At 43.0% G+C, this 12,333-nt stretch overlaps 1 pseudogene; it reads right to left on the reverse strand.

Annotated features, from left to right (window-relative positions):
- Positions 1 to 7,278: 7,278 nt before the first annotated feature.
- Positions 7,279 to 8,525, reverse strand: LOC106589200 (high affinity 3',5'-cyclic-AMP phosphodiesterase 7A pseudogene; annotated as a pseudogene).
- Between the last annotated feature and the right edge of the window lie 3,808 nt (positions 8,526 to 12,333).

A 12,333-nucleotide genomic window follows, 5' to 3' on the forward strand; every position in this document is an offset into this window, starting at 1 on the left:
TGCCCTTTTTGTGTCATGGAGGTGCTGAGTGGAAAACTCGAATATAAGGTTATACACTACATGGCCAAAAGTATGGACACGTGCTCGTTGAACATCTTATTCCAAAATCATGGCCATTAATATGGAGTTGGTCCCCCCTTTGGTGCTATAACACTGACGTTGGGCGATTAGGCCTGGCTCCCAATATGCGTTCCAATTCATTCCAAAGGTTTCCGATGGGGTTGAGGTCAGGACACTGTGCAGGCCAGTCAAGTTCTTCCACACCAATCTCGACAAACCATTTCTGTATGGACCTCGCTTAGTGCACATGGGCATTGTTATGCTGAAACAGGAAAGGACCTTCCCCAAACTGTTGCCACAAAGTTGGAAATAAAAAAGAATCTAGAATATCATTGTATGCTGTAGCGTTAAGATTTCCCTTCACTGGAACTATGGGGCCTAGCCCCAGACCATTATTCCTCCTCCACCAAACTTTACAGTTGGCACTATGCATTGGCATTCGTCAAACCCAGATTCGTCCGTCGGACTGCCAGATGGTGAGGCGTGATTCATCACTCCAGAGTCCAATGGCGGTGAGCTTTACACCACTCCAGTGGACGAATCGAGGACATCTTAGGCTTGTATGCGGCTGCTTGGCCATGGAAACCCATTTCATGAAGCTCTAGACGAACAGCGTTGCTTCGAGAGGCAATTTGGAACTTGGTAGTGAGTGTTGCAACCGAGGACAGACGTTTTGTACGCACTACGCGCTTCAGCACTCAGCGGTGCCGTTCTGTGAGCTTGTGTGGCCTACCACTTCGCGGCTGAGCCATTGTTGCTCCTAGACGTTTCCACTTCACAATAACAGCACTTACAGATGACCGGGTAAGATCTAGCAGGGCAGAAATGTTACGAACTGACTTGTTGGAAAGGTGGAATCCTATGACGGTGAAAGTCACTGAGCTCTTCAGTACGTGCCATTCTAGTGCCAGTGTTTGTCTGTGGAGATTGCCTGGCTGTGTGCTCGATTTTATACACCGGCCAGCAACGGGTGTGGCTGAAATAATGTTAAGGGGTGTCCACATACTTTAGTGTATCTAATGCTATGACTTTTCCCAGACCAGTAGACAAACCAGAAAGAACTCCAAGCCCTAGTTGTAGTTGTTTTGTATTACTATGAGTTTTCTAGTCATTTCAACTTCAAACTCGGCCTTATATAGATCTACAGAAAGCAATATTGATGTAGGCCTACACTAATTACAGGTTGAATATCATTCAAGAATCGTTATTTATTGATACAAAACAATCTTTTTTTTTTTTAGCTTGCTTGATGTATTCACTCTCCCACACCACCATTATGTGAAGTATGCATTACTGCAGAATGCATAATGTTGTTTTTCTATCTGTCCAACCTTTCGAATATTCATGAATCTCATTGGACAGCAGATGTAAAATAAGGTAATGCATTTATTGGACGTGTGTACATTCTCTCTCCTCTCCAGCTCTGCTCTACTCTGCTCCTCAGAAGTGGAAGGTGAATTCATGTTTAAAGATTTCCTACCTTTCCCAACTCAAGTTCTGACAAGTCTAGTCAATTCTGCCTACTCACGTCAACTGTGCACCTAATTATAAACGCTTCTAATTCTTTAGAGAACTGTGAGTTTGGACAACCCTGCTTACAGGGCAGCTTAATTTCCACAGAAAACAGACCAAAGTGTTATTTTGCATATTCTATCCTGTTTCAGCACTGTGGACAGTTCCAATTGGCTTCTGTATATTCCTGCATAGGGGAGGCAATGATAAGACTACCTTCAGCAATTTCCATGTGTCCTTGCTTAACTTAGCGTAATGGTAATGGTTAGGTTTAGGGTTAGAGTAGTGGCTGAGGGTAAGGGTTGAACCGGGATGTGGATATGAAGCTAGGTTAATTTTGGGGGGAGTTTGTCAGGCGGCCACACTGATTAACAACCAGTGAGTCTATTTAAGGTGGAAAGGGTGTGGTAGAAGTCCCACCTCGGGAGTGGATGGAGATTGGTTAGTGGGAAAGTTAGTCATGTGAGGTGGGCGAAATGTCCTACATGGAGTGGAATTTCCTATGCTAGGGTTAGGGTTATGGTTAGTTAGGGTTAGGGTTTGTGTTATGGCTGAGGCTTGGGTTAGGGTTAGGTTGTGTGGCTGTAGATAGGGTTAGGCCTACAGGTGTTTATACTGACTAATTGTGGATTCAGAATTCTCTCAGTCATAACAAAACATTACAGATGCCATTAATAAACTACACTGAGTGTACAAAACATTAAGAACACCAGATCTTTCCATGACATAGACTGACCAGGTGAATCCAGGAGAAAGATATGATCCCTTATTGATGTCACTTGTTAATTCAGCTTTAGTCAGTGTAGATGAAGGGGAGGAGACAGGTTAAAGAAGGATTTTAAGCCTTGAGACAATTGAGACATGGATTGTGTGTGTGTGCGATTCAGAAGGTGAATGGGCAAGACAAAAGTCCCTTTGAACAGGGTATGGTAGTAGGTGCCTGGGCACCAGTTTGTGTCAAGAACTGCAACACTGCTGGTTTTTCATGCTCAACAGTTTCTCATGTGGATCAAGAATGGTCCACCACCCAATGGACATCCAGCCAACTTGACACAACTGTGGAAAGCTATGGAGTCAACATGGGCCAGCCTCCCTGTGGAACGCTTTCGACATCTTGTAGAGTCCATGCCCTGACAAATTGAGGCTGTTCTGAGGGAAAAAAGGGGTGTGCAACTCAATATTAGGAAGGTGTTCTTAATGTTTTGTACACTCAATACTCACACAAAGACCTACAGTACAGAGCAAGGGTGTGATCTATGGGACTATAAAGATGATATGTGAATGTAGAGCGAATAAAATGCATCATTGATTATGATGGGCTTTACAAATGGCTGTCTGAATGTCAGCCTGTACATCTTTCAGTACGGAGAAAAAAATGTATGAAATGTATGCACTCACTACTGTAAGTCGCTCTGGATAAGAGCGTCTGCTAAATGACTAAAATGTAAATGTAAATTATCCCTATGTATTGTAGTGGGATAACAAGGGACTTTTTCTTAGATACTTTATTTCCATCCCAAAGACAGAGGAATAAACAATGCATGTTCTTGAATAGTATATTAATATGTTATCATGTCTTTAGATACTGTTACCAACAAAGAAGTTACAGGTAACTGCCAAAATTAAAGAAAAGTGATGGCATAGATTCTACCACTGTCTGAAACTCTATTGGAGGGATGCAACACCATTCTTCCACAAGACATTTCATCATTTGGTGTTTTGTTGAAGGTAATGGATAATGCTGTCTCAGGTGCCGCTCCAGAATCTAACATAAGTGTTTAATTGGGTTGAGCTCTGGTGACTGACACACACACACACACACACACACACACACACACACACACACACACTGTCTTGCACAGCTAACCTTGTAGGGACGTGCAATTCAGTCCCATTTAAAATCCTATTTTCCTTAACCCTTAACCCTAACCTGTACCCTTACCCTAACCTGAACCCTAACCTTAACCCAAAAACCTAACCTTAACTCTAACACGAAAACCTAGCCTAATCTCCTAATCCTAAAACTAACCCTAGCTCCTAACCTTAGAAATAGCATTTGACCTTTTGGGGACCAACAAAATGTCCCGAGTTTGTTAAATTGTTGTTTGTTTTAACTATACTTCTGGTCCCCACAAGTATAGTTAAACACATCCACACACAAACACGTCCACACACACACACACACCATCATCTGATATTCATGAAAAGAATACCACTCTGCAGTGGATAGTAGCCATCTTACGGGCTATTATTTTACGCTGATCTTAACTTTTTTGGTACATAATATCTCCGGTGATTTTAATGCAAGGAAAGTGAAATCTGTTTTCCCTCATTTTTACCAGCATTTTCACCTGCGCAACTAGAGGGGACAAACTCTGGATCACTTTTACTCAACACACAGAAATGACAAGGCTCTTTCTCGCCCTCCCTTTGGCAAATCAGACCATAACTCTATACTCCTGCTTCCGGCTTACAAGCAAAAACTCAAACAGGAAGTACCAGTGATATATTCAATACGGAAGTGGTCTGATGAAGCAGATGCTACGCTACAGGACTGTTTCGCTAGCACAGACTGGAATATGTTCCCGGGATTCATCCGATAACATTGAGGAGTTTACCACATCAGCCACTGGATCTTTTAATAAGTGAATCGACAACGTCGTCCCTACAGTGACCGTACGTACATACCCCAAACAGAAGCCATGGATTACAGGCAACATCCGCACTGAGCTAAAAGTTAGAGCTTCTGCTGTCAAGGTGAAGGACACTAATCCGGACGCTTATAAGAAATCCCGCTACGACCTCTGACGAGCTATCAAATAGGCAAAGTGTCAATACAGGACAAAGATTGAATCCTACTATGCCAGCTCTGACGCTCTAAGGCTGTGGCAGGGCTTGCAAACTATCATGGATTATAAAGGGAAACCCAGCCACGAGCTGCCCAGCGACGCGAGCCTACCAAACTAGCTATGTTCACTTCGAGGCAAGCAACACTGAACCATGCATGAGAGCACCAGATGTTCCGGACAACTGTATGATGTCGCTCTCATATCCTCATGTGAGCAAGACCTTTAAACAGGTTAACATTCGCAAGGCTGCGGGGCCAGACGGGATACCAGGATGTATACTCAGAGCATGCTCTGTCCAGCTGGCAAGTGTCTTCACTAACATGTTCAACCTATCCCTGATCCGATCTGTAATACCAACTTGTTTCAAGCAGACCACCGTGCCCAAGAACGCCAATGTAACCTACCTAAATGGCTAGCGCCCAGTAGCACTCATATCTTTAGTTATGAAATGCTTTGAAAGGCTGGTCATGGCGCACATCAACACCATCATCCCAGATACCCTGGACCCACTCCAATTTGCATACCACCACAACAGATCCACAGACGACACAATCTCTATTGCACCCCACACTACCATCACCCACTTGGACAAAAGGATTACCTATGTAAAAAGGCTGTTCATTGACTACAGCTCAGCATTCAACACCATAGTCCCCTCCAAGCACATCACCAAGCTCAGGACCTTGGAACTGAACACCTCCCTCTGCAACTGGATCCTGGACTTCCTGACGGCCGCCCCCAGGCGGTGAGGGTAGGCAACAACACATTTTCCACGCTGACCATCAACATAGCATCAAGTTCTTGGGATCATGAGTGGAATGTTATTCATATTTTTCATAATTTCATAATTCATTAACATAATTGTGTTTAAAATGCCGAAAATCCAGTGTTTCTATGTTTCTTTTGTTATATTTAAGCATTCTATGATGTGTATAAAGTGTAATATTGGGTTGGGATGCAAACTCTACATCTGACATGGTACAGGTGTCTTCTTTTATTAGGACCATACCCATATGTGTGAGGTGTATACTTCTGTTTTAAAGTAAATGTGTTTAAGACTACCAAGAAACACTCTGTGACCCTGATTTACCCCACTGCAGGAAAAGGTTAACACGGTCCACACACACCCACAGAGTTGTGAAGAGGGCATGACAGCACCTCTTCCCCCTCAGGAGGCTGAAAAGATTTGGCATGAGCCCTCAGATCCTCAAAACGTTATACAGCTGCACCATCGAGAGCATCTTGACTGGCTGCATCACCGCTTGGTACAGCAACTGCATGGCACCCAACCGCAAGGCTCTCCAGAGGGTGATAACTATGGCCCAGTACGTTACTGGGGCCGAGATCTCTGCCATCCAGGACCTCCAGGTAGTGTCAGGAAAAAGCCCATAAAATTGTCATAGACTCCAGACACCCAAGCCATAGACTGTTCGCTCTGCTACCGTTCGGCAAGCAGTGCCAGTGCACCAAGTCTGGAACCAACAGGACCCTGAACAGCTTCTACCACCAAGCCATAAGACTTCTAAACAAGACCCTTTTTTTTGTACTGACACCCTAACACATACAGTTTTTTTGCACTACCTCCCCTACACTGACTCTATGCACACAAACTGGACTCTACCCACACACTCACACATACTTACACTGAAACCCCAACACACACACACTACATACGCCCACATACACATTACAAGTGCACACATGCATACTGACACCACACACACAAGCACACACACAAGCACACTCACACACACACACGCACACACACACACACACACACACACACACACACACACACACACACACACACACACACACACACACACACACACACACACACACACACACACACACACATTAACACTCACCACATACGCTGCTGCTACTATCCATTTTCGATCCTCTTGCCTAGTCACTTTACCCCTACCGATATGTACAAAGCTACCTCAATTACCTCATACCCCTGCACATCGACTCGATACTGGTACTTTATTCATTATTCACTGTGTTTATATATAGATTTTTGTTATCATCTTTAACGCTGCATTGTTGAAAAATGACCCATAAGCAAGGATTTCACTGTTAGTCTACACCTATTGTTTACAAAGCATGTGACAAATAACATTTGATTTGATTTGACATTTGATTTGATTCCCTTCAGCCGAGGATAGCAATGTGGGGTGTTATAACACCATTAATGCCAATACCCTCCGGAATGAGAACATACATATGGTCCCGAGGGACAGTGGCACACCGAGCATATCAAAGGAGAAGTAACGTAATATATGTGATTGTGATTTAATGGGAACGCAGATGTTCCCATGTGTGCATGCAGAAGAGTATAACTCTGTAATCAAATGAATCCAATCTGGGTCTGTGTTCTCTCTGTGAGAGTTATAGGTATACGGCACATACAGTACTTTGATCAAATGCAAAACACAAGACAACACAGCAGGGCCTTTTCTTTTGTTGTGAGGCAACTTATATGTAGGTTTGTTGTCATGTCAATGTGATGTCACCATGGAGTAGGCATTTGTATGTAATTTCACAGGGAACCTGACTAATTACATAAAACAAAAGAGGAATAATTGTCTGCACCCAAACCTTCTTTCCACTTTTACCCTTACATTAAACTATTAAACTTACATTAAACTAGAACCATGAAAAGTGTAAGATAAACCAATTAAATCAATTATAATCGTGCAACAGGCAAGCAACAACTGAACAAAAACACTTTTGTGACCAGTAGCTGTGTGTGGGTAAAATCACTGGGGAAGCCAAGCCCCCCAAAAATGCCATATTACAACCTGTGTTGTAATAATTGCATGGTTTGCTCTATAATCTGTTAGTTCATATACATTTATATTTACATTTAAGTCATTTAGCAGACGCTCTTATCCAGAGCGACTTACAAATTTCACTCTTTCTCACCTCACCGTGGGCGCCAGTCATGCTTGGCATGTCATGACCCTTTGCTTCCCTGAGGTAATACTTTGGAGTTTGAGTCTTTGGTGGCAGGAGTCCTCTGTTCCTCTGAGACCCTACTAGAGCTAGCCTCCTGCTTGTCCTTCCCCTCCTTCCAGCCTTGCTTGTTCAGGCTCAGGTGGCTCATCATGGTCATGGACAGCTGTGTGTCAGAGAAGCGTGACCATTCCACAAAGAGAGGCTCTACCACGTACGCCATGAAGCCAATCTGTATATTGGCAACCGAGTTGGATTGCCTGTCACAGAGTGGGGTTACTTCAAGATTATGTTTCCGCTCAATGTCACCTTGGTGGAAGAACTCCTCCGTCACTTTCTCGCTCCACTGTTTGCTGAGTTTCCACGGGCGGCAGGGGTTGCAGATGTCCGCACACTTCAGAGCCATCTGAAGGATAAAGTGTCGATGTCCTCCGTTAGTGAGGCAGAGCTCTCCCTTGTCCAAGTGTGTCCTGAACTCTGAAAGATAGTCATTCTGCCTGCTGATGTCCGTAGCCAGAATCAGGGATCCAAGCCTCTCCTCCATGTTCAATCTGTCTTCAGTGGGGAGGTGGGACAGCAGGTCTGATTCACGGAGCAGGCCCACCGCAGACTTCCAGTGGTGATTCTCCAAAACTGAGCTATTCTTGTACAGTGCTGCAAGGTAATGGTCCGTTTTGATGAGGAAAGGCTGGTTGACACCTGGATGGTCCAGATCATGGGTGGCAGCAGCAAGCAGACCCAGCAGGATATCACAGGAGGTCAGCGTCTCAGCAAGCTTGGGCTCCTGCAAGTAGCAATACATGGCCTGAGTCACATCTGCAGCGTGGACTGCATTGTGGTAGGGGTTCTGGCAGTGGTAGTCCTCTTGAATCATGACTAAAAATCTCCTAAGTTTAACCATGTCCAACTGGAAGAGCTCAATTAACCCATACGTGTTGAATAAGTGAAAGGTCAGGTTGACGAGGCTGTTCCCGTTCGTAAGTCTGTCAAACAGGAAAATATCAAAGTTCCAGTTTCCAACCTTCTGCAGCATTAACTTGGCTTGACCTGTGAAGTCATCGTCAAGGATGTAGCCTAGAGGGTTGGAGGCTGGGATGCCGTGAAAGAACCGTGACGAGTGGAGGTACCTCTGAAAGCTCAGCAGCCTTCATATATACCTTGCCACCATCATACATAGGCCTAAGGCCAAGACAATACGAAGACACAGTGGCAGAATAAATTCTACCACACCTTTGTTTCATCACAAAACCGGACAGCAACCTCTGTCCGGTGAAGTCCACAAAGCATATTACAGTAACACAGTTACATGACCTACAGCATGGTCAAGCAAGGTAATGTTTCTGACATTTTCGGACCACTAAACAACTATTGATTTAGAACCACGGAGAGTTACCACAAGTCGCAAAGAAAACAGGAGCTGCCTCCACTATTCCATCACTATTTCAACTTCAACATTATCAAATCACCTCTGCTTAGTCTAATACAGTGACAACTGAAAGATACCCCCCCCAAAAATGTGTCCAATCAACTTAAGCTACATATGATGTGGCTGCCCATGGTTCTGATTTCTATGTGTGTGTGTGTGTGCGTGCATGCGTTCATGCAAATAGAAAAAACCCTACTTGTAGAGAAACGCCAATGTCATCCTCCCTTTCATGTTGACGAAACGGTCTCTGACACTATCATACAGCACACGATTTTGGTTTTTATTGTCCTAGGCTACCTGGCTAAAATGCTTGCTCGCTAGCCTAACTTCCATTCATGGGCAATGATGAGCCAGCTAGTTAACATTAGCCTACTTACATATTGAACTTCCATCCTCTCAGCTCAGGGGCACAATGTATGAATTGATGGTTTGATCAGAATCACCGTTAAAATCATTGGCCAGTACTGAGAATTAAGTAAAATCGCAAGTCCAAATCTCTATCTATTATCCATGGATAATTTAGGAAAGGGCCAATTTTAGCTAGCTAGCCACAACAAGATGCAACAATTACATTTTGAGGTGATGTGATTGTTGTGAAGCCAAATCCAAACTGGCTTCCCTTCACACTTTTTTTTGGTGCGCCAGGACCATTCACAGTTGAGCTCACTCAGTTTAGCCCAACACTGATTGCCTATTATTTGATATTTTTTTATCAAGGGAGGCCACATACAGAGACAGAGGGGCACTGGTTCGCTTGCTCAGATGCTTTCTCTAGTGAGATATATTCAGGATTTTGCAAATGGAAGGACATTTATGAAACACAGAGAGACGAAAGATCAATTATTTTATGTCTTTTATTTTTTTATTAGTACATTTTTTGGGGAAAGCCTGGTGTCCCTTGGCATCCATGAATACACGCCACTGCTTGTGACACAGTACCAGTCAAAAGTTTGGACACTTTTTTGCTGTTTTCTACATTGTAGAATAATAGTGAAGACATCAAAACTATGAAATAACATATGGAATAATGTAGAAACCAAAAATTCCAAAACCCCAAATATTCTTCAAAGTAGTCACCCTATGCCTTGATGACAACTTTGCACACTCTTGGAATTCTCTCAACCAGCTTCACCTGGAATACATTTCCAACAGTCTTGAAGGAGTTTCCACATATGCTGAGCAATTGTTGGCTGCTTTTGCTTCGCTCTGCGGTCAGCTTTAGGAAGAGTTGGTGGTTCCAAACTTCTTCCATTTAAGAATGATGGAGGCCACTGTGTTCTTGGGGACCTGCAATCTTGCAGAAATGTGTTGGTACCCTTCCCCAGACCTGTGCCACAACACAATCTGGTCCCGGAGCTCTACGTACAATTCCTTCGACCTCATGGCTTGGTTTTTGCTCTGACATGCACTGTCATCTGTGGGACCTTATATAGACAGGTGTGTGCCTTTCCAAATCGTATCCAATCAATTGAATTTACCACAGGTGGACTCCAATCAAGTTGTAGAAACGTCTCAAGGATGATCAATGGGAACAGTACGCACCTGAGCTCAATTTAAAGTCTCCTAGCAAAGGGTTTGAATATTTATGTAAATAAGGTATTTCTGTTTTTTGATTTTAATAAATCTTTGTCATTATGGGGTATTGTGTGTAGATTGATGAGAAAAAAATCATAATTGTATCCATTTTAGAATAAGACTGTAACGTAACAAAATGTGGAAAAGGGTCTGAATACTTTCCGAATGTACTGTGTTAATCTTAATAATTAATTAATGTAGGGAAACTCAATTGAATAAATCATGGACCGGACATTATTCAGAATTAATATTTGAATTCTATATACATCTCTCGCTGACAGGCAAAGTAATTTTTTTCATGCTAATCAACACGTTTAGAGAGAGATTTCGTAGAATAAATCAACTTGGTTTTAGGTTTGGCAACTTGGCTGTCAAAATCTTGCTACCTTGGATTCCAAATGAATATGACCCAGGTGCAAATAACATCACTTTACTAATTCTATGAAGCCTGCATCATTTGTGTTCGCAAGGTCTTATCTGAATAACAAACCAGCAGGATTGTACTCCAGATTGTGTTTTAATCGATAACTGTGTTGATGTCTAATTGATGTCCGTCCTCTTGCAAAGTTGATGATATATGTCAATTAGAATTCCACCTGCTATATTCCAGTAGTAACAAAGATAACAGTCCAGTCCACACTTTGTCCACTGTTCATTCATCTCACAGCTTCGGTCTAAATCCTCGACCGACCATTCACCATTTGGGAAACACTGGTCAGCCATGTTTAGACAAAAGTATATATACAGTTGAAGTCAGAAGTTTACATACACTAGGTTGGAGTCATTAAAACTCGTTTTTCAACCACTCCACAAATTTCTTGTTAACAAACTACAGTTTTGGCAAGTTGGTTAGGACATCTACTTTGTGCATGACACAAGTAATTTTTCCAACAATTGTTTACAGACAGATTATTTCACTTATAATTCACTGTATCACAATTCCAGTGGGTCAGAAGTTAACATACACTAAGTTGACTGCTCCTTTAAACAGCTTGGAAAATTCCAGAAAATGTCATGGCTTTAGAAGCTTCTGATAGGCTAATTGACATAATTTGAGTCAATTGGAGGTGTACCTGTGGATGTATTTCAAGGCCTACCTTCAAACTCAGTGCCTCTTTGCTTGACATCATGGGAAAATCAAAAGAAATCAGCCAAGACCTCAGAAAACATTTTTTAGAACTCCACAAGTCTGGTTCATCCTTGGGAGCAATTTCCAAATGCCTGAAGGTGCCACGTTCATCTGTACAAACAATTGTACGCAAGTATAAACACCATGGGACCAATGCGCCATCATACCGCTCAGGAAGGAGACGCATACTGTCTCCTAGAGATTAATGTACTTCGGTGCGAAAAGTGCAAATCAATCCCAGAACAACAGCAAAGGAACTTGTGAAGATGCTGGAGGAAACAGGTACAAAAGTATCTATATCCACAGTAAAACGAGTCCTATATCAACATAACCTGAAAGGGCGCTCAGCAAGGAAGAAGCCACTGCTGCAAAACCGCCTTAAAAAAGCCAGACTATAGTTTGCAACTGCACATGGGGACAAAGATCGTACTTTTAGGAGAAATGTCCTCTGGTCTGATGAAACAAAAATAGAACTGTTTGGCCATAATGACCATTGTTATGTTTGTAGGAGAAAGGGGGAGTCTTGCAAGCCAAAGAACACCATCCCAACCGTGAAGCACGGGGATGGCAGCATCGTGTTGTGGGGGTGCATTACTGCAGGAGGGACTGGTGCGCTTCACAAAATAGATGGCATCATGAGGCAGGAAATTTATGCGGATATATTGAAGCAACATCTCAAGACATCAGTCAGGAAGTTAAAGCTTGGTCGCAAATGGGTCTTCCAAATGGACAATGACACCAAGCATACTTCCAAAGTTGTGGCAAAATGGCTTAAGGACAACAAAGTCAAGGTATTGAAGTGGCCATCACAAAGCTCTGAC

The sequence above is a fragment of the Salmo salar genome, chromosome 28 (assembly GCF_965601325.2).
Source record: "Salmo salar chromosome 28, fSalSal1, whole genome shotgun sequence".
In the NCBI taxonomy this organism is placed as follows: domain Eukaryota; kingdom Metazoa; phylum Chordata; class Actinopteri; order Salmoniformes; family Salmonidae; genus Salmo; species Salmo salar.